The following is a 25,636-nucleotide window of genomic DNA, read 5'->3' as shown; positions in this document are numbered from 1 at the left end:
TAAAATGATACCCTACTTATATAGGTTTGATTTTGTCGGACTTCTGGAAAAAATCATAACTACATGCAGGAAAATTAATACGTTTAAAATTGTCATCTTCTGACCCCTATAACTTTTTTATTTTTCCGTGTATGGGGCGGTATGAGGGCTCATTTTTTGCGCCGTGATCTGAGGTTTTTAACGGTACCATTTTTGCATTGATAGGACTTATTGATCGCTTTTTATTCATTTTTTCATGATATAAAAAGTGACCAAAAATGCACTATTTTGGACTTTGGAATTTTTTTGCGCGCACGCCATTGACCGTGCGGTTTAATTAACGATATATTTTTATAATTCGGACATTTCCGCACGCGGTGATACCATTTATGTTTATTTTTATTTTTATTTACACTGTGTTTTTTCTTTTATGGGAAAAGGGGGGTGATTCAAACTTTTAATAGGGAAGGGGTTAAATGATGTTTATTCACTTTTTTTTTGCACTTTTTTTTTGCAGTGTTATAGGTCCCATAGGGACCTATAACACTGCACACACTGATCTTCTATGTTGATCACTGGTTTCTCATAAGAAACCAGTGATCAACGATTCTGCCGCATGACTGCTCATGCCTGGATCTCAGGCACTGAGCAGTCATTCGGCGATCGGACAGCGAGGAGGCAGGTAGGGGCCCTCCCGCTGTCCTGTCAGCTGTTCGGGATGCCGCGATTTCACCGCGGCTATCCCGAACAGCCCACTGAGCTAGCCGGCATGCTTTCGGTTTCACTTTAGACGCGGCGTTCAACTTTGAACGCCGCGTCTAAAGGGTTAATAGCGCGCGGCACAGCGATCAATGCCGCGCGCTATTAGCCACGGGTCCCGGCCGTTGTTAGAGGCCGGGCCCGACCCGCTATGACGCGGGGCCACGCCGTGGCCCCGCGTTATAGATCGGGAGTGGACACATGACGTTCCAGTACGTCATGTGTCCTTAAGGGGTTAAGCTCAAATTCTGCCTGAAATGAAAGTTTCATTGACTTTAATGGTCTTTCCACTGCTCTGTTCACACTGAAGAATTTTCGTGGATGGAATACTGACATGAAATTCTATTCCACCTGACCCATGGATTCTTCTGGCAGGATCCATGCATAAAAGTCCATTGAAGTCAATAGGACTTTATTTTTCCTGACGAAATAAGTTTGGAGCGGAATTGACGCACAGAATTTTCTACAGGAGAATTGAGAGTCAGCCAGTTGATGGTTGTAGTACTGATCCTCCTCCAGAGTTTCTCTTCAAAATTCTGCTTAAAATTCGTCTACAAATTCTACACCAATTCTGCGCTGATTCTGTACCAATTCTGCTCCAATCCCTGACACCTAAATTTTTTGACCGAAATGATTCCTTGTCAAGTCCCCGTATGAACATATGGTTGGAGTCAATATCTAACGGTCTGTCCAAAAGAGAAATGTAATTAATTCCTTATTTTTTTAACAACATCCCTTTCCCTTATCCCCTTCCACCCTTCCCTTCAATTCCCTGGTTGAACTTGATGGACGTATGTCTTTTTTCAACCATACTAACTATGTAACTATATAAATGTATTGTTATTTACTGATATTTTTTTCTATTTATATGTGCCTTAAAGGGGTAAACTTTTTTTTTTTAAATGAACTGGTGCCAGAAAGTTAAACAGATTTGTAAATTACTTCTTTTAAAAAATCTTAATCCTTTCAGCATTTTTAGCAGCTGTTTGCTACAGAGGAAAATCTTTATTTTTTTAATTTCTTTTTTGTGACTTTTCCACAGGGCTCTCTGCTGAAACCTGATGCCCGTATCAGGAACTGTCCAGAGTAGGAGAAAATCCCCATAGCAAACCTATCCTGCTCTGGACAGTTCCTGACATGGACAGAGGTGTCAGCAGAGAGCACTGTGGACAACACAAAAAACTATTCAAAAAGAAAAGAATTTCCTCTGTAGCATACAGCTGCTAAAAAGTACTAAAAGGATTAAGATTTTCTTAATAGAAGTAATTTACAAATCTGTTTAACTTTCTGACACCAGTTCATTTTTAACCAAAAAACGTTTTCGACCGAAGTACCCCTTTAATGTTTAGCCAAACTATAGGACGATGTAGAAATTTTTTCCACTGCTTTGATTTGGTTTGTGAAGGATACGCAATCTTTGACACTGGACTATTTACTATTCTGGGAGAGTAGATCTACCTAACCTCTTTAATAATTCCTGGTTATAGTTTGAAGCTTCTCAGCTGCGTTCTTTATATAACAAAAGTGGCATCACTGTGGGGTATCATACCTTTATATCTGTGTGATTTCTTGTTTAACAATTGGATAACTCTTGTCAGGTGGATCAATGTATATGACATAGCAGCGTATTTCTAGAGGGGCAGAAATCAAGGCTAAGGTTTTCTTCTCCTGCCTCCAAAGGAGAACAAAGCCTTTGGCGACCCCAGCTATTTTGGACACTGTCAATTCAACTATGGGAATTGAAAAACTGAACCTTGTGCTCTTGCTGAACCTTCTAGTGAACCAAGTACTGGTTTGAATAGCTTTTGGACAGAGGGTCTTACAGTAATAAATATACTATAATGTGCTTGGTGTCCACTTACATTTTCTTTATTTGTGTCCCTCTTGTCGAACCTATTGTGCATGGAACATTGGAGCCTTTACGGGACATGAGGTCATATATTGCCTCTGACCACAATGGCCTCTACACAATTCCTCACAATGGTTTATTTCCTCAAAACGTCACCTTCACTTGAAAACCATGCAGAAGAAAGAAAATAACCTCAAGTACCTATCCTTTAGATTTGTAAGACGTGTCCTGAGATTGGGATAAGACGATAAAATAGTAGCAGAAGATTTTACAACACTGCACCCGGTATAATTAATCTTCTTTCCTTCTGGTTCTACATTACATAACCTTTCGTACAAATCTACCGAGTCCTTTTGAGAGTATAACAAAGGAAATCTCCTCAGTAATTGGATATATGTTGCAGAGTTTGTCAACCTTCTTGTGGTGTTATTACTTTGTGTAGATATAATGGTGTAAACGCCCGGTTCCCCCTCTACTCTTGGGGCCAGTTTGACCTACATTTGTGACCTGCATTCACTTGAAGAGAAATACCAAGCCATCTTTTATCTTACACAACCTGCCGAGCACCTGACAAAAAGGTGAAATGCGCAGTATCTATTTCACTTATGACTTGCTGGAAACAGAAATTCATTAGAATGTTCTTATTCTACAATGGTTTTATCAATAGCTAGAGACTATACGAAAGCAGACATGTTTACTGAGTTTTTCCTATAGCGATATTTGGGTTATTTGTATGTCATGTCTATGATTCTCCTCTTGCAGGATCGATGCTTTGCTCAGTGAAGGGAAATATGGGGAACAGCTTCCAGGGCATACAAGGCAATAAATCATAATGTTGGCTTACAGAGCTGCTTGATATGACACTTGGCAAGCATCGGCACACAACTGATAAATCCATGTAACACCAACCTACATTTGTGGAAACCCATGTTTATATTGAGTATTCACTATAAACGGGAATGATGATCCTCGCATAATAAGCTTTATTGCATTTTTCCGCTAAATAGACAACATGAGTAGCGAGGTGATGTATCTCGATTAGTTTTGTACAAGGGTGAGATCTTGTTCACTGAGTGTGGTAGCATTTGATAAATCCAGTAAATGTCAGATTGTTTCCTTCGGAATAGCTTGGTAAATGGAGGCCATTCATTAAAATGTTTAATTTTATTTAATCATTTTATTAATATCTATCCAATAATATTGATTACCATAGATTTGAGAATATATAAAAAAGGACTAAAGATAAACTCTAAAGCTGTATATACACATAAAATAGAAGTCAGCCTATTGGGCACTGATCAGTATAGGGGCCTCTTGACGGCCCCTGTTGTCAGGTATGGTGGATTTTAATATATCAGAGGCCAGCATGGTGGTTCAGTGGTTAATATTGTTGCTATGAAGCGCTGGGGTCCAACCAAGGACAACATCTGCTTGGAGTTTGTATATTCTACCTATGTTTACATTGGTTTCCTATAAATACACAAAAGGGAGAAACCAGTGTGCACCTCATGCGGGTAAACCAGGAGTAAGATGGAATAAATGTAAAGTAAACGAACTGGGCCAGCAGGGTGGACCCTTACCTTGAGATGTTATGCTAAGAGCATAAAACAATACATGGCCATCATAAAATAGTCTACAAGTAGACTCGACATTACTATAAAATAGTTTAATAGACATAAATATCACTATGTCTATTAATCCATTTTATAGTAATGTCGAGTCTACTACTGTTTTATGATGGCTATGTATTGTTTTTTGTGACTTATTCTTTTAAATTTAGTTCTATCTATTTATTTCTATGCGCGCTTCGGTTCCGGTTCAACCTCCGTCACACCGAAGCCGGAAGTGAAGCACCACTGTTTTATAAAAGATATTGTTTTTACATGTAACCCATTACTGCCTGAGGAAGAGCCCGGTACGGGCTGAAAATGCTTCCATGTCGTGCGTTGCATCCTGTTCCTAATAATCCAAGCTTTTACATAAAATTCCAGAGGTTTGCGCTCCGTCCAATGTTCCAATTTTATATGATCAAGCCTGATCTAAATTGCCATTGGTTTCCTATAAGAACTCTGGTTTCCTCCAACACCCCATATGCGTACTGATGGGTTACTTAGCAATTTAGGTTGTGAGTGATGAGAAGCTCATTTCTATGCTGTCAAAATTATTGATGCTTTATCAATGAAAATTATTGTTAAAGCCCCTCTTCCCATAGGGGATCAGCCAGTGCCATATATTGCATGTTTATTGGAGAAATTGCACATTTATTGGACAGCTTAACTATGTCTAAGATGACTTGGTATTTTTGTATTAACTTTATTATAGTGATTTTCTTCCAAATTGCTACAGGAAATCAAGGTTGCACGTTGAATGGAGTCATTTCATTGTGGTTCCTATGTATCCATGTATAGCTGAAATTGCAGCACAACTTTGTACAAGGGCAGTTCACTACTTAAATCTTGCTTAGGGTCCTGTGATGTGGAGGTGTCATAGGTTATCTTGAACTGCAAAACTTTATTTGCCTCTATATAGGGGGAAATCGGAGCTCACATCTCCTAAAAACAGCATTCGGAACATTTACTTCCGAACACTTGCTAGTGGAGTACCCCTCTAAAGCAGCCTATTCATGTTTCTGAATAAGACACCTAATGTAAAGGTTAAATCTTATGGTTGCAGCATTTCTATGCTGCAACCATAAGTTTTAACCTTTACATTAGGTGTCTTATTCAGAAACATGAATAGGCTGCTTTAGAGGGGTACTCCACTAGCCAGTGTTCGGAAGTAAAGGTTCTGAACGCTGTTTTGGCACTGACTGGGTCAGCCACGTCCCTCATGACATCATGGCCATGCCCCTCAATGCAAGTCTATGGGAGGGGGCGTGACGTCTGTCATGCCCCCTCCCATAGATTTGCATTGAGGGGGCATGGCCGTGATGTCACAAGGGGCATGGCCGACCCCCGCACCACCAAAACAGTGTTCAGAACATTAACCAACTTACGCGGGCCAGCACCCTTTTAACCATATGACTATACAAGATAATGGTCGACGTGACCCATCTTTGTATAAAATATTGGAGTTGTGCTAAAGTCTGGGTTAAGAAGAAATGACTGTCGCAGAGAACAATTTTACAATGGTTCTTGCTCTGTGTTGCGGAGTTGTGTATGGAACAATACCTCCATTATTAAGAAGGCAGGAACGATAATATAGAAAATTTCTTTTGAATATTGAACTGGGTTCTTACATCTGAAGGTTGGCGCACGCACCTTTGTAGAAAATCAATTTGGATCTGATGTCTTCAGAAATTCTTTCATTTTTAGTGGCTACAGTACTTTCAATCCAACAAGTAATAGTCTTCAGACGGTTCTAAGAAGTCTGAACAGCTGGCTGTTCACATTTACATTCCATATCTTGTACATCAAAAAGAGGTTTTCATGTTATGAAAAAATATGATCAATATTTTTTTTCAGTTCACCATTTTTTTTTTTTTGCAGCGGTTATAAATCAATATCTGCTCTATGATTGGCCCAGGTCTTTAATTCTTATTGATTGTCAGCCATTGAACTGGATGTTCATGACTAAATGGCATGATGCCATGTGCATTTACAGTATATGTTGTAACCCACAGGTATCGGCTTCTAGCTGTCCAGTATGATCAATAATTTTAATTAAATATGAAAGCTTGGTGGGTTTCTATCTTTTGCATCATTACTTCTTTCAATAGGTGAGAACTAGCGCTTACAGATTTACATTGAATTAATAATAAGATTTAAAGGAGTACTCTGGTGCAGAGTACTCCTGCTCCGTACTGCCCGGGCTGCAAAAAAATTAAAATAAACCATCCATCACCTTCCTGGATTCCCGCGGAGCGCCACTACAGCTGATCGGTCCTCTGGTCCATCTTCTTCATACTTCCGTGTAAACGAAGCGTCACATGGCGCTCAGCCTATTATGGGCCGAGGCAGAACATTGCGGCGGCCGGCGATAGGCTGAGCGCCATGTGACGCTTAGTTCACACGGAAGTATGAAGAAGTTGGACCAGAGGACGGATCAGCTGTAGTGGCGCTCCGCAGGAACCCAGGAAGGTGAGGGATGGTTTATTTTCATTTTTTTTGCAGCCCGGCAGGACGGAGCAGGAGTACTCTGCACCAGAGTACTCCTTTAAAGAATCTATCAATCTATCAAAAAAAAAAAAGAATAAATAAATATATTTATTTAGATGAATGCTTCAGAGTGCCGACAAGATGACTTTTGAACTCTCACTACTGTTATCGAGCCCTTGAGATCCCCCTCCATGGTGCACAACAGTTTTTTTTTATTCTCTCCATTTCAGTGAACAGGACCATAACTAGGCTTTTTGCCAGTAGTGCACACACAGGCACTTCCTTTTCCTTACTTGTCTGGCCAATCACAGGACAGCACATGCTAAATGCTAAACAGACTGGCGCTATGCCATGGGATGATATCACTATAGATGGCATATGGAGAGAGAAGGGGTTACTGATTCACTGATTTGCAAGGTGCTATGAGAGCAGGTATGAAACCAGCCTGCGGCTGTCAGGGCATGGTAGGAGCTGTAATTTTTCAGCACTAGCAACCACAGGTTGGGGAATATTGATGTATACAGTGTCTGGGGTTCATTTACTTCCCAAAGGCAAATGCAGATATGTCTACTTTTTATGAGTTTAAGCCAATAACATGGAATATGGAATGGAGACCAATATTTTACCTCTACATGCTCTGGCCCCCACCTTCCAAGAGGTACTTATCTTGGGAGGGACAGACTGGCCCACCAATCACTGGCCGCAGTAATGACCGGCCTCAGCTGGTAATTGGTGAAATGTGTCATCACTCCCTGGACCAGTTCATCCTAAAAGGCGGGGGTCAGGGCGCTCAGAGGTAAGAGACAGGCTCCTTCTGAAAATCACATGGGGTCCTAGCTATTGGATCCCCCGCGATCAGGGGACAGGGAATTTTTATTAACTGGGCAACCCCTCGAATGGAGCTCCAGTGCACCTGTGACCATAGCCATAGTTTATATTTGAGACAATAATTCTACTTCTTTTGCACTGCAAGAGAGAATGTATCATGATCGTAGCCCTGATACTATTATATACAGAATTATTTGACTTAACGTGTAGTCATTACTGGTCATTGCTTGGTCATTTCTGAGTAATGTGGCTCTAGAGAATTGTGGTAACTATACAGATTTGCCATGGCAATCAGGAAGATAAATCCTGCGCACAGCGCCAATTGATTGAACAAAGCATTAGTCTGAACGAAAAGGGCACCGTGCCCAAAATTCTATAGCTTTGCTGCCTTGTGTCATGCCCCGTTGTATTTTAATGAAGTATTGGCAACAGGGACTTGTATTAAAAAGACACCGTTGACTGAATTGCCCTCTCTATCACACTTTTATCCAGTTTGTTATACTTGACAGGCAAAGCAATGCAATATAAATCATTCACAGTAGAATTGTGGTTACTGGAGCAGAGTAAACAGTCAGATTTCCTTGGGCTACAAAACAGTAACCCAGACAAATTTACCATTTTCCTTTGAACTAAAGAAAGCAAATGGAGAGGGGAAAGAACAGAAGCGTCATTTTTTTCTCAGTCTTTTGTGAAGCTTTATGAAGTTGTTTGATTCGACGGACAAAAAAATATATAAAGATGTCTGTCTGGAAATGACTGTAGACTTTGCTTTTTTTTTTTTGCCAAAAATATTCATAGACTATGAGCCGTGACCTATGCATTAGGAACGCAGACAATAAAGAAAATGCCAATAATTTTAGTTTTTTGTCAACTTTTTTAGATCTCCTTTTAGTGAATAGGAACATTCGTGTTTGCATGCAGAGGTTGAAAACCTGAACATACAAAACACTTTGCACAGCTGAAATGTTGCTACGAGCCCTTAGTGAGCTTAATATTTCACCAGCATAAATCTCTCACCTGTCATAATAATTGGCTACAATCTTTCAGTGTAGTTAAAGTGTATTAGCCATGAAGGCGATGTTTCATATGAGTAATCCCCCTTCAGAATGAGACCACCATGACCATCGGCTGTTCAACATCACTCAGGCTCCCAACGCCCCCTGGAGAAGCCACTGCCAGCCAGGCCATTCAGATGAACGTCTGTTCTTGTAATAATAGAATAACTTGAGCAATAAAGACAGAAAAAATGGAGCACTCACCACTTTGTAGTTGCAGACAGGTACCTCTTTATTTTTAACATGTGTTCAGCGACAAGACATGAAGATAGGGAAGGAGGACGAGATGATGTTCGGGGGGTTCGAAGGAAATCACACGGGACAACAACCTTTTCTCACTGTTGCGCTTCTTCGGGCTCCTGGCATCACGCCAGGGGCCCGAAGAAGCGCAACAGTGCGATACTGTCATTGCCCCGTGTGATTTCCTTTGAACCCCCTGCACATCATCTTGTCCTCCTTCCCTATCTTCATGTCTTGTCGCTGAACACATGTGAAAAATAAAGAGGTACCTGTCTGCAACTACAAAGTGGTGAGTGCTCCATTTTTTCTGTCTTTATGGCGTTATTGCACAATTTCTGCCTCATGTACGAGTAGCACCACCCCAATCAGACACGCTACCTGAAGCGCATAGTGAAGGTCTTGAATTTTTGCACCAGTCTGAACTGTTTCATAGTGGTTGTGCCAGGAAGCTTTCTTTTTCTTTAAGAGGATATATTATAAAATAACTCGAATCTTTTGCTCCAGAAGCTGCTCTTAGGCCCTATTCACACTACAAAATCTAAGCCCTAAGACTCCTTGGGCAGCAGGCACCGGCACACCAAGAGAACTCTAGGACAGCTCTGAACCGTTTTGTCTCAACACACAGTAATGAATTCCTGAGAGTGTTCTTTCGGAGAAGTCTGACACCCAGAATTTACATGGCAGAACGTCTGCCCCGGAAATTTTGTAGTGTAAATAAAATGTTTAGTGTGAATGGGTCCTTATAGAGTGTCTCTCCCTGGCTTCTGAGTGGCAGAGCTCACTCTATGATGTCCATATGTTCTGCTGCTCTCCGGTTCCCCCCATACTGTCCTGTGGCCAGTCCATTACCTTTTGCCACTTCTGTCCATGCATACCCTCAGAACTACAGTGCCCAGCAGAGATTGCCAGGATCCGGCCCACAGTACACTATGGATGTCCAGCATTATATTGTGGCAGCCAGGAGCCCAACCAGACCCTCATTCTTTCGGCAAAAACATGTAGTCTTCATCTCCTGGGGGAGGGGGTCTGGAGCACAGAGCAGAAGACAAAAAGGATGGAATGGCCGACTTTTCGTGACACTTCCTGCTGGTGAGTCCCTGTATAAAATGCTGAAATGGCACAGCACACACATGTCTTGCAATCTTGAGTTTAGATGAAAAAAATGTATACATATGTACATCGGAGAACCCCTTTAATAACAACATGAACAGTTTTGTAGTCATCTATTTGGAATTTGCAATATCTAAGCTAAAGTAATGTTCCTAAAAATAATCTATAATCCCATGATATACTGTCCAAAGCGAATTCTGTTATATGATGTGTAACATACTGTAGTGACACTTACACCGTAATAACAGGGACCACTCTGAAAGCATTTTTTAACAATAAATGACAAAAAAAATTATACCATTCTTTTTTTTTTTTTTTTTTTTTTTGTGGAAAGTTATAGTTCCCTGTCAAAGCGTCCTGAAACTCTAATGTGCTAATGGACATTGCTCTTACATAATGCCACATTAGCATTTAAGACCCGGCTTTTAACTCTGCTGGGTTTGCTAAAGTTGTACTTGCCTTCCACTAGGTAAAACAAGCTAAAATATTGAAGAGTTTTTCTTTTTCTGGCTGTTTTTCCATTATAATAAAAATGCGCTTGGATGAGCTCTTTCTAATGGATGGCAACCTAAAAATAAGGCGGAACTTATTATTAAATCACAGTATTAAGGGGAAGAAAAACAACATTAGGAACTTGTGTGTTCAGGTAAAGTACCTTCTATACTGTGCACAGAGATGGTAGGGGTGCTATAGTAAAAATCTAATAGGACCTTCCTCCCAATACTGGTTTTACCATTATAGTACCTCCTTATTCTAAAATAGGAGGATTAGGTGCTTGTTCATTTTAGGCAATGTAAACCTAAAGAAGGTTTCACTTTGCTGGCTTGCTAATATTAATAATAGTAATGTGGATCTAGTGGAGAGCATGTGCAAAATAAGGTTAATGTTAAGGGTTAATATAAAAAAAAAAATAGATTAATTAATTGGTTCATAAAAAAATTACATATAAAATATATATATATATATATATATATATATATATATATATATATATATATATATATATATATGAAAGTGGGAAGAGCAGCAAAACCTAGGTTAAGGACAGCGGGTGCAAGCAGTAAAAAGGTCCCGGGTCAGGGGTCCCATAGATATACACACCACAGACGAAGACCGCAGCACTCCAGTAAGTAAAGGTGAAAGAGGTTTATTGACCCAACATCAAGGAACAACGTTTCAACTGCCCAATTGCAGTCTTTCTCAAGGAGCTTGAGAAAGACTGCAATTGGGCAGTTGAAACGTTGTTCCTTGATGTTGGGTCAATAAACCTCTTTCACCTTTACTTACTGGAGTGCTGCGGTCTTCGTCTGTGGTGTATATATATATATATATATATATATATATATATATATATATATATATATATCTTACAGTGTTTCCTTGCTGTTGTGCCTCCAGCTGTTGTAAAACTACAACTCTCAGCATGCACAGAAAGCCTTGGGCTGTCAGGGCATGCTTGGAATTGTAGTTTTGCAACAGCTGGAGGCGCACTTGTTGAAAGATGCTGGTAAATGTTGTCTAGTAGGGCATGGTTTGTCTTGCCCCCATTCTCAGCTTACTTTGTGCAATGTAGGATGATGACAGCTTCATGCCTATGGATCCTTTTAAGGTTGTACATTTGTGAATGTATTAGGCCATGTTTACGGTAATAAATGTGCTGAATGTCCACTCGGAAAACACAGGCAGACATTTTGCACATTTAACTGTTCCAGTGGGCACTAGGGCTGCTCAGAAATGTGCAATCTAATAGACGGCAATGTATTTGCGAGCGGAAGCTGCAGAAAGAATAGCCATGTCTATTCTTTCTGCGGACACCAAAATCGGGCAGAATTTTCGCCGTGTGCACAGTGTAGGAGAATCCCATTGAAATTCCGCTGTGTGAACAAGGCCGTATACTACCGGTCGGCAGGTCTGGAAAACCCATATAGCCCATTGTTTTTGATAGGGGCGGTGTAATACTTATTTTTTCCCTGTGGGGGGCGCTGAAGGGGAATTCAGCACTTGCTGTTGTGATAGGAGTTCCAACAGGGTCTGAGATCTGTTTATCATTAAAAGTCCCATTTTAATAACAAACAATTGACCATATAAGACAAGTGCATTAATCTGCACACTAGGTGGGGGAGATTCATCAAAACTTGTGCAGAGGAAAAGTTGTCCAGTTGCCCATAGCAACCAATCAGATCGCTTATTTCATTTTTCAAAAGGCCTCTGAAAAATTTAAAGGAGTGATCTGATTGGTTGCTATGGGCAACTGGTATACTTTTCCACTGCACGGGTCTTGTTGAATCTAACCCGGTATGTTTTACTTTTCTGTTGTACCTCTTAGGGTAAATGTACCATAGTGATGGCCTTTGCAGTTGACATGGGTGCCTCTGAGTGTACCCGTATGAACTGCAAAGAGGTCTTTATGGCACATTTACCCTTAGAGGGTACAACAGAAAAGAAATAAAACATACCTAGTGTGCTTATGGGAATAGCTTATTTTTTCAGCTCTGAACCTCTTTTCAGTGAACGCTCTTTGCTCTACGGTCTAATACAAAGAGACATTTCATGCAATCGAGTAAGAGAGATTAACCTCCCGAAACGCATCTTGACACTTTTGTGTTGCACTTTATTGTTTTTGTTTCTATGTGTCAATAAAACTATTGATACTTTAATAATGTCCATGACCTCCAGCTCTGATTCATGGCAGGTAATGCCAACGCAGTGTCGTCTTCTTTCCTCTTCATATTACTAATACAAAAGAAGAAGTGGAGGATTTTTTTTTTTATTCAGAAAGGAAGCCTTAGAATCTAAAAGAAATACAGCATTAATAAAGTAAGGTCATATAATCTCTCCAGGCTGAGTATCAAGTAGACAATGTGAAAAGCAGAACATAGCCGTTTCAGCTGGCTGCGCGCTGGACAGCACCCGTTCACATCACATCAGTGATGCAGAAGTGGCTGCAGAAGAGGCGCGCTCCCTCCCTGCTGCCAGACATCCCCTCCTAAATAACCATCCCAGATAAATGCAGGAAAGAAAGGATAGCAGAGATATATTCAAAGAAAGTAACAATGTGCTTTATCATTAATAAGCGCCAAGAACACGTTTGCTGACATATGTTGTACATACACATACATACACATAGTTTCATAACCTCATGTATAGCAACATACATGCACTGAGGTGTCGCTGCTTTGTATTTGCAGATTTTGATTGTACCTCCCTACGGAATTGAAAAGAAGGTCATTGCGATGATAGGATGATAGGTGGATAATAACATTAGAGCTGTGTTTGCAGTGAGGAGATATGAGGATTTTGAGCAAACATCTACATGATGAACGATTTACCAGAATTTGTTGTATGGGTGGATATACTAAGAGGGAGATGGTTTAGGTAAAAGATCATACATAAAGGTAATACATAAAAGCTTTAGCAGTCACAGAAATATACATTTTATGTAAAAGTATAATTTTACATATTCGTTGTTATTATCACAACACATCAGATATGTTGTATCTCCGTCAAAGAAGAGTTTGCAGACCCCAAGGTATTGAGGTCTGGTCAAACATGCAACCTATCTAACTTTTCTTGCCTATTTCTGGTATGCAAATAACTACGTAATATAAATATACTTTTTGGTGAAACATAGTTTCTGACCAGGGCTGCAGCATTGGCTGAAACATTCTGTGGGCCCCCCAATTTTATTTTTAGAAGAAAGAAAAGCAATAGTAGCTAACAGCCGTTTACAGTGCCCTGTGTGGTCCGCTGACGATCACTTACCTGTCCTCGGGGCTCCGGCGCGTCCTCTTCGGGATCCCCTGCATCGTCGGCGCTCTCCATCGTCGTCATCACGTCGCCGCGCATGCCGTCCCGTCATCAAATAGGAGCGGCGTGCGTAGCGACGTGATGGCGGCGACGGAGAGTGGCAATGGAGAGCGAGGATGCCGGGGAAGCAGAGGCCTTGCCGGAGCATCGGGGACACCCCGGGGACGCGGTGACAGCGATGGAAGGCGACATCCCGGGAAGCGGTGACGAGCGGTGATGGTCCGGCGCGACGGGGAAAGGTGAGTACAACTTCCTCTACCAGTGGTCTTCAACCTGCGGACCTCCAGATGTTGCAAAACTACAAAGCCGTAGGCTGTCCGGGCATGCTGGGTGTTGTAGTTTTGCAACATCTGGAGGTCCGCAGGTTGTAGACCACTGTCCTATAATTTACAAAAGAGAAACTCGTTTCGCGCCCATAGCGGCACCTTATCAGGCAAGTGTGCATATATGCACACTTTCCTGATGAAGTGCCCGCTACGGGCAGGAGACGCGTTGCTCTTTTGTGCTTAAATAAACCTTATGCTATGAACTCTGACGCCTTTTCATCCTAATTCATCGCTGTCTATGCACCTGTGAAGATCCATTTTTGCATCTTTTTTCTGGTTTCCAAAACTGTATGGAATCCTGGTAATTGGTTTTGAAGACCAAAATGTCATCCAAAAATAGGAAAAACTGAGGAATAAAGAGAAATAAGTAGATAACTAATACAGATAAAGCAAATCCTTACATATAAAAGTAAGAAAGATCTGCTGGGAGCTGTAATCACTGTCTATGTAGAGGACAGGAGCTTCTTCAGGGTCCTGTACAGAACATGTAATGTCCTAAAAAGTAATATGGAGCCGCCCTTACTTGGTGTCCAAAGAAGCAGCTAACCCTGGCACAGTTAAAGAGTACAGAACATGTAATACCTCCCGATACTGAAGGGGCGCTACCAGACAGCTAGATTCGCACAGATCTGGACTGTCTGTAGAATTGTATGTTGAGTTTGGTTTCAGGTTACAATAATCCAGAAAAGACCATTTAATGTTGAATATATTGTAACCCTAGGCCATTGTAAGTTAAGGGATCACTGAACACGCCCCCTGAAGAAGCGGCATAACAGCGAAACGATCGTTGGGGTTCAGGTGTAGGTATGGTTTGGCACCCTTTATTGCATAGTTTTGGTTGGCAGCACCCTTGTATCCCACCAGCTATTGTGGCATTTACTCCTGATATTTGCATATTTTGATGTATTTGTGTCCTACCATTTCCCTACATCTTTGTATGTTCACCAGTGCCTATTCATTCTTTTTTCCAATTTTAATATTTGAAATTTTTTATTACTAAATTGTATTAATAAAGTTGATTTTGTATATTCTATTACTTTGCTGTGTACTCTGTGGTATGGTTCTCTTTTTGGTGTCATAATTACAATTACATACCTTTACCTACTATATATGTAGGGTTATATTTACCTTTGGTGACAAGTAAAAATGAAATGATAATAACATTGTAAATTATATAACAAATATTTTCAGTAACAGGATCAGATCAATGTAATGTCATAAACATCTGTGCAGTACCATGCAGTGTCCACTGTCACGTACCGGCAAGACTGGTAGTGGATCCTCTGGACCTGAGAGGCGATGACGCGGGTTGTACCAGAGGACCGGTTCTAAGCGGTTACTGGTTTTCACCAGAGCCCGCCGCAAGGCGGGATGGTCTTGCTGCAGCGGTAACCACCAGGTCGTATCCTCCAGTAGCAACTCAACCTCTCATGCAGCTGATATGGCGTGGTACACAGGGAGCAGGCAGGAGCGTAGTCGGACGTAGCAGAGGTTAGAGCAGGCGGCAAGGGTTCACAGGCGAGTAGGCGTTAGCAACGGGTTCCGCAAACAGGCAAGGCAATACACACTATAGGAACGCTTTCTCAGAGGCACTAGGGCACAAAGATCCGGCAAGGGCAGGAAGGGGCAGGAGACTTTTATAAGGGAAGGCAGGAGGGAAGTGAGGAACCAGCGCACCGTAATTCAATTTACTGAAGGCGGCGCGCCCGCGCCCTAGAGAGCGGGGCCGCGTGTGCCGAGAGGCAGAGAAGGACGGCGCAAGGAGCGGGGAGCCAGGTGAGTGGAGCTGGGGCGCGGCGCGCGAACGGGGGCCAGCCGTCACGGCAGCCGCGTCCCAGACACAAGGGAACCCGGGCTCCCGGTCAGTGTGACTGACCGGGAGACGCCGGGATCCCGGGGCAAAGTGTAAAGGGGGCGGGCGCTCCGGTCCAGGGACGGGGACCGGACCGCACGCCTTAACATCCACATAATACTATTATACAATAACCTAATAATAGCAATCCTAAGTAGGGGGATGGGGACCCCTTATATACTGCACGACCCATAATCATTTGTCCTTCTTTTGCTTATTCCGAAGAACAAATTTTGATGAGGAAACAATGCAAATTCACAGCAAACTGCACAACTGCACAAAAGTATTTTTATTAAAATATTTGCAATGAACATAAAATAGAACCATGCCATCAGTATAATATCCTGTGTGTGGTATCATGTTACATAAAACTGGACATAAAAATGTATAATGCATAGAAAGACAATTTTGGTTTGTACATTGTTCAAGTACAAGTTGAATATAATAAATAAATAAATAAATACATAGATAAATAAATAAGATTATACGACAACAATATTTTTAAATATATTAACTTTTTTATTTCAACATTAGTATTTTTTACTTTCTTGAGAAGCTAATCCACAAAAAAATCCATGCAAATATCTGCATGATTCAATGTGGATTGGTCGTTGTGAAAAATACTCATCATATTCACACATAGAAGGAAACCTTTATCAACTTTCATTTCCTTAGGCCATGTTCATATGCTGGAAAATAGCATGCTCTGTCGGCATTGGACCGCTTGGAAATGGAAATCTCCATAGACGGCAATGCATTTCCAAGTGGAATTCACCAAAAGAATGAACATTTTCATTCTTTCGGCAGAGAGCCGAATTTCCACTATGCTCATGATGTAGCAGAATCCCACTGAAAACAATTGGACTCCAAGTGGTGTTTCCAAGTGGAATTTTTGTGGGAACATACCCTTATAGGGTAGATACAGCTGGAGGATTTTTCTTTAGGAAGGTCTTGAAGTAATAAGGTTTAATGATTAATCAACATCTCTGTTTTTAACCTACTTCATCACTTTAATAAAGTATTATAATGCACGATCCCAAAGAATTCTGCAAATGATTGGAGTTGATAGAATCTACAGCATTTACCAAACCAAATTCTAATAAATTGGCCATTGAATCACCTTGTAAAAGTCGTTCTGTTTTCTAAGGCTAAGTTTTTACTTGGTTTTTTTTTCTGGCAGTTTTCAGATATCTGCCACTGCAGTTTTTGAGCCAAAGCCAGAAGTGTATTCAAAAGGAATAGAACATATAAAGGAAGGACTTACACTTCTCCTCCCTCATGGATCCACTTCTGACTTTGGCTCAAAAACTGCAGTGGTAGTATTCCAAAAACTGCCAGAAAAAAAAACAAGTGGAAACTTAGGTTAAGAATATGTTCACACTACCAATTTGTAGCTGAATCTCCGCTCCCGGAATTCAGGGAGCAGAGATTCAGCCTGGCAGCTGGCGGTGGCAGTAGGACCGCGCAGCACTGCACCGTCACCATTGACGGCTATGCAGTGCTCCCGGACTCCCGCGCAAAGAATGAACATGTTCTTTCTTTGCGCGGAACAATTTCAGCGGCGGAATTGTCCGCCACTGAAATTCCGCAGTGTGAACAGATCTCGCCGAAGACCCATTCACACAGATGCTAACATCCACTGTGCGGAATTTCACTCGTGGAATTCCGCTCACGGAATTCTGCGGGATTTTTCGCAGTGTTAACATACCCTAAGTGTTCCAATTTCACAGCGAAGTCTGGTTTAACACAGTCCAGAGTCTCATTTTCAACTTCTCTGGGAAGTTAAAACAACTTTTACACGTCTAAAAGAATGGATGGCCATATGGTTAGATTGGCGTTTGGTGCACCCTACTGTACATTCGCCCATCTTTACAAATGATGCTACAATGTAATTTGTGTTTCCCTTCAGCTCTCTGTTTGAAGTCCATAGTTGTAGAGCAAACAGAACTGAGTATTCGGAAGAAAAACAGTGTTAATATTTAAAGAGCAAGTGAATGAGGTCAAATGCCTCTTGGCACAAGCAAGAAGCAATCATGTTCGGCAGTAAAGCTGTATAAGGCTAAAAACTTATGAACAAGAGCTTTTTTCTTCTTCTAGTCCTCTTTTTTTTATAATGCCAGTCATGAAACCTGCTCCATGGAAGGTCAAAACCGTAAAATCTTAAAGTTGTCAGATGTATAGCAAGTCAGATGTAAATGCCTCTGGAAGGATAATGAAGGATGGCCCAGGGTGATCTAAAAGTCCCATTAATAGTTGTATCCCCTATGAGCCAGGACTATTAAAATGCCAAGACAAGTCTGCTATAAATAAGAAGCCCTCAATGGGTTTGTGGCTAATGGATAGAGCCCATCTGTTCATGTATGGCACCAGCCCTGAAAATGCTCCATCAGCTACAATGACTTGGAAAGAAACTGCAGAACATTCAGCAGGTGCCGAAGTAATGAGTGTGAACTGTTCCTTCATAACAATAATTAAGTCTCATTTGCCTTCATTTGCTATGCTACGGTATCTCCCAGGTTTAAATGCAGGAGAAAGCAAAAGCTAATTGGGTTTATTGAGGAAAACTTTCGATAAAACCTCTGATGTACCAAGCTACATTTCCATCTATTCTAATTGTTCTTAAATCACAATGAACATCTCACATAATGGAATTACAGGCTAATATAATTGTGTTCATACCTATTATAGAAAGTATATTATCTGAATCTATCCTCATCATGCCTTCCTGTCTTGTTATATCTTGTCTTATGCTTCTTACTATCACTAATACAGTACAGAATTAGCCTTCATTTTGCATATGCACCTAATACATAATAACCATTCAACACTTTACATACAGCATAATGTTATTATTGTTATATTATTGTTAATATTCGGGACCCTTAGTGTAAGCTAAATTTGAGAGTTGAGAGTGATCTTTGTTCTTTAAGACTTGGTACATCTTTGCGATATATGAACCACCCAATGAAATGGGCATTGCATGATGGCTCGTTTCACTTGTGGTGAAGCTGCCGGAAATTTTAAGGGGTATTCCAGTAAAAAAAAAAAAAAAAAATATATATATATATATATATATATATATATATATATAAGAACAGATTTGCTGCAGCACACAGGGTAGTGACAAGTGGTTTATTTCATTCCAATTGGAATGAAATAAACCACTTGTCACTACCCTGTGTGCTGCAGCAAATCTGTTCTTCTAGCGATACGGACCCGGGACCTGGGACCAGCCGCTGCGTGCACCTACCTCCATACACCTTTGAGGTGCAGCCCACCCTGCTTTTTCTATATATATATATATATATATATATATATATATATATATATATATATTTATTATATCTTGCTTAAAAAAAGAAAACATTGATATTTAAATACCCGGGTTCCCTGGGACTCCTGTTATGGCCGCTTCTGGTCCACTGCTGCTTGTCTCTTTTCCCTTCTTTCAAGACGATAGGCCAGTCACTGGCCAAGGTAGGACACCCCTGCCACCAATGACTGCTTGGGTGGGCAGGTCCTTCTCCATCTTGGAAGCAGGGAGCAGGGACAAACAGCAGTGGGAGCTGCGCTGGACTAAGGTAGGCAAGTATTACTTTTTTACTTCAAGGTGGAAAACATTATTATTATTTTATTTTTTAAATCAACCAGAGTGTTGTTTGCCAGAAAAGTTATACAGATTTTTAATTACTTCTATTAAAAATGTTAATCCTTCCAGTACTTATCAGCTGCTGTATGCTCCCCAGGAAGTTATTTTCTTTTGAATTTCTTTTCTGTCTGACCACAGTGCTCTCTGCTGACACCTCTGTTTATGTCAGGAACTTTCCAGAGCAGGATAGGTTTGCTATGGGGATTTGCTTCTGCAAATCCCCATAGCAAATCTCTCCTGCTCTAGACAGTTCCTGACACGGCGTACCCCTTTAAGGTAGTATAATATACAACAATATATAAACTTTTTTCTATATGGAAATATGTCCTTAAAGGGGTACTCCACCCCTTGACATCTTATTCCCTATCTAATGGATAGGGGATAAGATGTTCGATCGCAGGGAGTCGGGCCGCCAGGACCCCTCGCGGTCTCCGAGCCGGCACCAGCCGATCACGGCATTCTGGAAGCATGGAGCTTCCATGCTAGTGACATGATGCCACGCCCAATCCATTTATGTTTACGGAAGGGGGAGCGATGGCTAGTACATAGCCGTCACACCTCCTCCCATAGACATGAATAGAGGAGTCGTGATGGCTGTGGTCGTCCCTCATCCAACATTTAGCGGAGTACCTGTTCAGATAATACAGATGTGCCTTTCTTTATCTCTTCTATTGCTTTAAAGGGGTACCCTGCACCTAGACATCTTATCCCTTATCTTATGATTGTGGGTGTCCTGCCGCTGAGGACCCCTGCGATCTCGGCTGTGGCACCCGTGACATCCCAGGGGCACAGAGCGAATTTTGCTCTGTGCCGGATGACTGGAGATGCTGGGAGGAGGCTTGTGACGTCCCCTCCCATAGACTTGCATTGAGGGGGCATGGCCATGACTTCACGAGCCTCCCGCGCTGCACCCAACACTCTAAAGGAATGCCGGGTGCAGCAGGGAGATTGTGGGGGTCCCCAGCGGTGGGACCCCTGCGATCAGACATCTTATTCCTTATCCTTTGGATAGGGGATAAGATGTCTAGGGGTGGAGTACCCCTTTAAGATATCTGAGATAAGTGGTGCAAGATGTCCAACCTTGAAAAAAAAATATTTTGCATGACTCTTGAAAGAGCATTTTAAATCTTTGTCATCTTGCGCCTCTCATCTCATGAATTCAAGGACCAGCAGGAAAGTAAGAAAAGATACATTTTGCAGCCACTCAGGGAACAAAAATAGTAAGTCTTCCCTTATCTATTTTTAAACTGTAAAATATAAAAAAGTAGGTGATAAAATGAAAATATTGATGTCATATAAATGTTCTACCTAACCTGGTGATCCGTATCTTTAATATTTCCCAGGGTGTTATTTCAGTCTGTGGGATCATTCCAAAAGTAAACATGTATCTGAAGCAAATGAAGAAATAGTAATTAATTTAGCCAAGAAAAGATAATTATTTTCTAAAGTAAAACGTGCTCAGAAGTGAATAATCCGTAGGCTTCACGTAATTGGCTTTTATATGATCAATGTGTCTTGTTTACCAGTTTGAACTTTTTCGGAAGATGCGGTTGGTGTCTCAGTTTACGACTGTGTAGAAACCATGTGTAGTTATGGTTCTGGTGACCTTTAAGTTCTTAAGAAAAGAACCTTATTTTGTTCCAGGGTGTAATAAACAAACATGACCCTTTATAATATGGTAGAAATACGATCAAGCTAAATTTATGACGGCTTTATCTTTTAGATAAAAGTTACCGTAGACACAGAGTGAGCTTTGTGCTCTCTTTTCTTCAATGGTTTATTAAAACATAAAGTACTTGCTAAAAGGGATATTTGTTCTCATTACCCAGACTTTATTTTCCCTTTAATTAAGGAAAACCATATGGTCCCGGCTTATCATGTAAGCAGGCATTCATTTTATTTGCATTTTTACATATTTATATCTTGGTGTGATGATGCATAGACGCCTCCTTGTAAGAAGATCCTTCATTCCTAGCCAATTGTTCTAGTGGGTCTGGTGCATGGCTTTGGCATCTGTGGGGCCTTGCAGCTGCTTGATTAAGAGATTATTGTAGTTAATAGAAATTAGCCTAATAAAGGTTTCTTCTGGGATCCATCTAAGAAGGCCAAAACACATTGGATTATTGTTGGCTGATCCACCTGATCAGGTATTAACCTTTTCCGAGGATAGGATCAAACGGAGCAGTAGTTTGCATGCTTGCCACTGCTCCATTCACTCTCTAAGAGACTTCCAATCATAACTGAGTTTACTGCATGACAATGTAAAGAATTCTCATAGAGAATTAAGGGGATGGTGGCCAAGCATGCATGCTGCTACTTCAATCACTCAAGGGACAATTGACATCATTCTCATGATTCACAATGAAGGTGGTGCGGCACTGCTAGTGGTGTCCTGGGGTATGAGACGGCAGATGGATACTAGTGTAGCTATGTTGCTGGAGGTGGTGCTCAGATATGGCAAGCAGTGTACAGATCAATCCATAAGGAAAATAAAATATCGGCACTCACCAATTCAGCTTGCAAGTCTTCTTTATTGAAGCATACTTACATATAGGGTACAGAAGAGAAGGGTAGTGGGGGGATAGTGAAAGGCGACCGAGCTCTTGTTTCGCACGCTTGGCGTGCTTCGTCCGGCCGGACGAAGCACGCCAAGCGTGCGAAACAAGAGCTCGGTCGCGTTCCACTATCCCCCCACTATCCTTCTCTTCTGTACCCTATATGTAAGTATGCTTCAATAAAGAAGGCTTGCAAGCTGAATTGGTGAGTGCCGCTATTTTCTTTTCCTTATGGATTGATCATTCTCATGATCATTTGGGCTCCCAGTTGTCAGACCCAATGATCGTCAAGTTATCCCCCATCCTGTGGGTACAGTATAGTTTAAATATTAGAATAACCCTTGTAATCATATTTTAGGTCAGTGTTTCCAAACACAGGGTACCCCGGTCAGGGGTTCTCCAGAACACAGCTGCAAGACCTATCACTTTTACAGTAGGGGTGAATTCATTTCAGCCCTATGAAAGATGCTTGAAAAAACAGTCAACAAATCTGACCCAGAATATAAGAATGGACAAGAATTACACAATATATGATTTAGCTCACCTTGCACTAAGACAATTTGAGTAAGGGATGGATGTTGCAGTTTTCTAGGAGTTTGAAAATATTTAGGGGTATCCTGATGGTAATGTAATTGGGAATGACTTTACTAAAGGACTTCATAGATAGGAGTTGAAGTTTTGCAACAGATGGAGGTACACTGGTTGGGAAACTTTGCTGTATAGAGTTAAAGGGGTATTCCACCCAGGAGATAAGTTGTCTGATCACGTGTGTCCCGCCGCTGGGACCCCCCCGCCCACAATCTCGGTGCAGCACCTGACAATTTGTGGCTGGGTTTCCGAGACAAAGACGTGATTCCACATCCCCTCGTGATGTCATCCCAAGCCCCCTCCATTCATGTTTGGAGGGGGCGTGGTGTGACATCACACCTACGTCTTGGAAACGCTGGGTTTCCACTTAAAGGGATATTCCACCCTTAGACATCTTATCCCCTATTCTTTGGATAGGGGATAAGATGTCTAAGGATGGAAGACCCCTTTAAGTGGAATGTTAGCGGGCCCAGAAGCTGGTAAGCAGACACATGTTGAAGAGAATTGAGACTTCCTACCAGTCATGTATTTTATATTAAAGTGAATCGTTAAAAGGAATGATTTTAATGACATCCTATTAGGGAATTGTTATCATTTGCAGGAATATTTTGCCAAGCCTGAGCTTTGTGTACAGTAAATAGAATTTCCAGTTTCTCTAATCTCTTTTTCAAGCCTATCAGTTAAAGTGTATATTGATTGTGTATTTAGATTAGCATAATCCATTCCACTTTAAATTCACCGCAATATCACAAGGAATTCATAGGTCCCGCGGATTGTATGCTGGACGCGCATTTCTAATCTCCGTCCTTTGTAGTTTATTTTATGTTACAGCATATATTGTCATTGTCCTACCAGTTACATGGTCTGCTGGGCCTCTAAGAGGCTTTATTGGAATACAACCTCCAGTCTCCATCTCAATGAAAAGTTAAATATATTTTAGAATTGCTGCACAAATGCTGTGAATCTAATCTCTGTCTGATCGTTCCAGCCCTCGGATTCCTCTTCTGTTTTAAAAAAAAAAACACAAAGATATTTCAAAAGTATCACATTTTATTAGACAGAAGATTGAAAAACAATTGAATTTAGCCTTCCCGCTGTGTTTATTATAATGTTTAAGGTTCTTTCGGAATAATATTCCTTCAGTGCGTCAAAATGAGCATAAATATAAGCTTTTCTGGAAAATGTATTTCTCTATTTACATTTTTTTTTTCATATATTTATCCTGGCAAATGGAAACTTCACCTTATTTATGAGATGATGTTTCTTTGAAGTTTTTTGTTTTTTTCTTCATGCAAAAAGTTGTGAAACATAAAACATGTTGATAATACTATCACAGTATGTCCACAAATCCAACCTGCGAAGTATATATAACAGTATATCAATATGTTGTCTGCGTAAAATTTGCTAAACTGCCCATATTTAAAGGGGTACTCCGGCGCTTAGACATCTTATCCCCTATCCAAAGGATAGGAGATAAGATGCCTGATCGCGGGGGTCCAGCCGCTGGGGACCCCCGTGATCTTCCACACCACACCCCGTTAGAATCAGCCCCCGGAGCGTGTTCGCTCCAGGTCTGATTACTAGCGATCATGGGGACGGAGCATAGTGACGTCACGGCTCCGCCCCGTGTGACATCACGCTCCGCCCCCTCAATGCAAGCCTATGGAGGGGGTGTGACAGCCCCCTCCATAGGCTGGGTACAACCTTGGACATACAAACTAAACCTTTGCAGTTCACTTGGTCTTAGGAATCTTATTGGTCAGGCAAGGGCTCCTTTCAATAGGATATGGTGCCAGGAAGTTGGAGAGTGTAAAGTGTCAGAGCCAGTATGCAAGCGCGCACTAGGAAAGCCCAGTAAAACAAGGATGGTAGTGGGAAGCATTCAGTAGGGAGTGGGACCTGGTGGGTAATGGTGAAGCAAGCATTAGGATCAATGGTACTAAGAAGCACGAAGCACGAGAATGCCATGGAGGTTCTGAAAGAAACCCTAAATGGCAGTGTAACCCTTACCCAGTGTTTTCCAACCAGGATCCCTCCAACTGTTGCAAAACTACAACTCCTAACATGCCCAAACAGTCAAAGCTCGTCAGATGTAACTGGATATTGTGAATAAATGGAAAACTTTGGAACTCAAGCCTTTTAAAGTTAATACCAAGCCCTGGGCATTTTAAATGTAATACTATAGTCAGTGTAATACCACAAATGCCTGCAGGAGGCGCAGCAGAAGAAATGTGGGGCCAGTAAGAACTTCTCAAAGGGATAACAGCTAAGGGATTCCTGTAGCTGGTGCCGATATGATCAGTAGATCTCTATGCATTCTCTATAGTTCTCATAATGCCTAAAGGATGCTGCCAAAAAATAATGACATTGGAAGCAATGGGGCTGAGTACATATTGAATATATAAAGATGAGCTTATTGATTCAGAAGCTTCATGATACACATGAACATTGATCCTCACATCTTTCATTGTGTGTAGTAGATATTTAGATTGATTAATTTACTTAGATTTTTTTAAATAAATATCTCAGCAGAACAAAGCAGCTAATACGAATGCCTATAATACTAAATATCCAAATGCTGTAAAATATTTCAGAAATATAAGAGGATTACATCATCACCACTGCACTTCTCATCGAGATGATAAATGTGAGGTTTGTCCTAAATTTGACTGCCGCCAAGAGCAGATACGGGGAGGAATACATATTAGAGATGGTTTAATTTATATTATAGCTGTTTATAGCCTTTATGCAGCTTGTGGATGTTACAGATGCCATGTAAAGCTCATTATTTGGATTGAGCAAATGCTAAGTAAATTGAATGGCTCAGAAATCCTTCAAACAATATACTGTATTGAGGAAAAATCAGGTTGTATGTAAATTAGGTCAGACCTATAGAGCGGAAAATGATTCTATTGATGCTTTAGGCCTCGTGTATACAGTCA

General features: G+C 41.1%; 1 protein-coding gene and 1 long non-coding RNA gene across 5 annotated transcripts in view; both read left to right on the top strand.

Annotated features, from left to right (window-relative positions):
* The window catches only part of PLCH2 (phospholipase C eta 2), a 768,337-nt gene that overhangs the window by 306,916 nt on the left and 435,785 nt on the right, over positions 1–25,636 (top strand). The gene's annotated exons all lie outside the window — the stretch shown is intronic.
* Positions 1–25,636, top strand: part of LOC130294011 (uncharacterized) — a 78,655-nt gene that overhangs the window by 52,717 nt on the left and 302 nt on the right. The window lies entirely within an intron of this gene.

Source organism: Hyla sarda, chromosome 10 (assembly GCF_029499605.1).
Source record: "Hyla sarda isolate aHylSar1 chromosome 10, aHylSar1.hap1, whole genome shotgun sequence".
Lineage (NCBI taxonomy): Eukaryota > Metazoa > Chordata > Amphibia > Anura > Hylidae > Hyla > Hyla sarda.
Note: the sequence above shows the minus strand (reverse complement) of the source record. Positions and strands in the feature narration are given on the sequence as shown.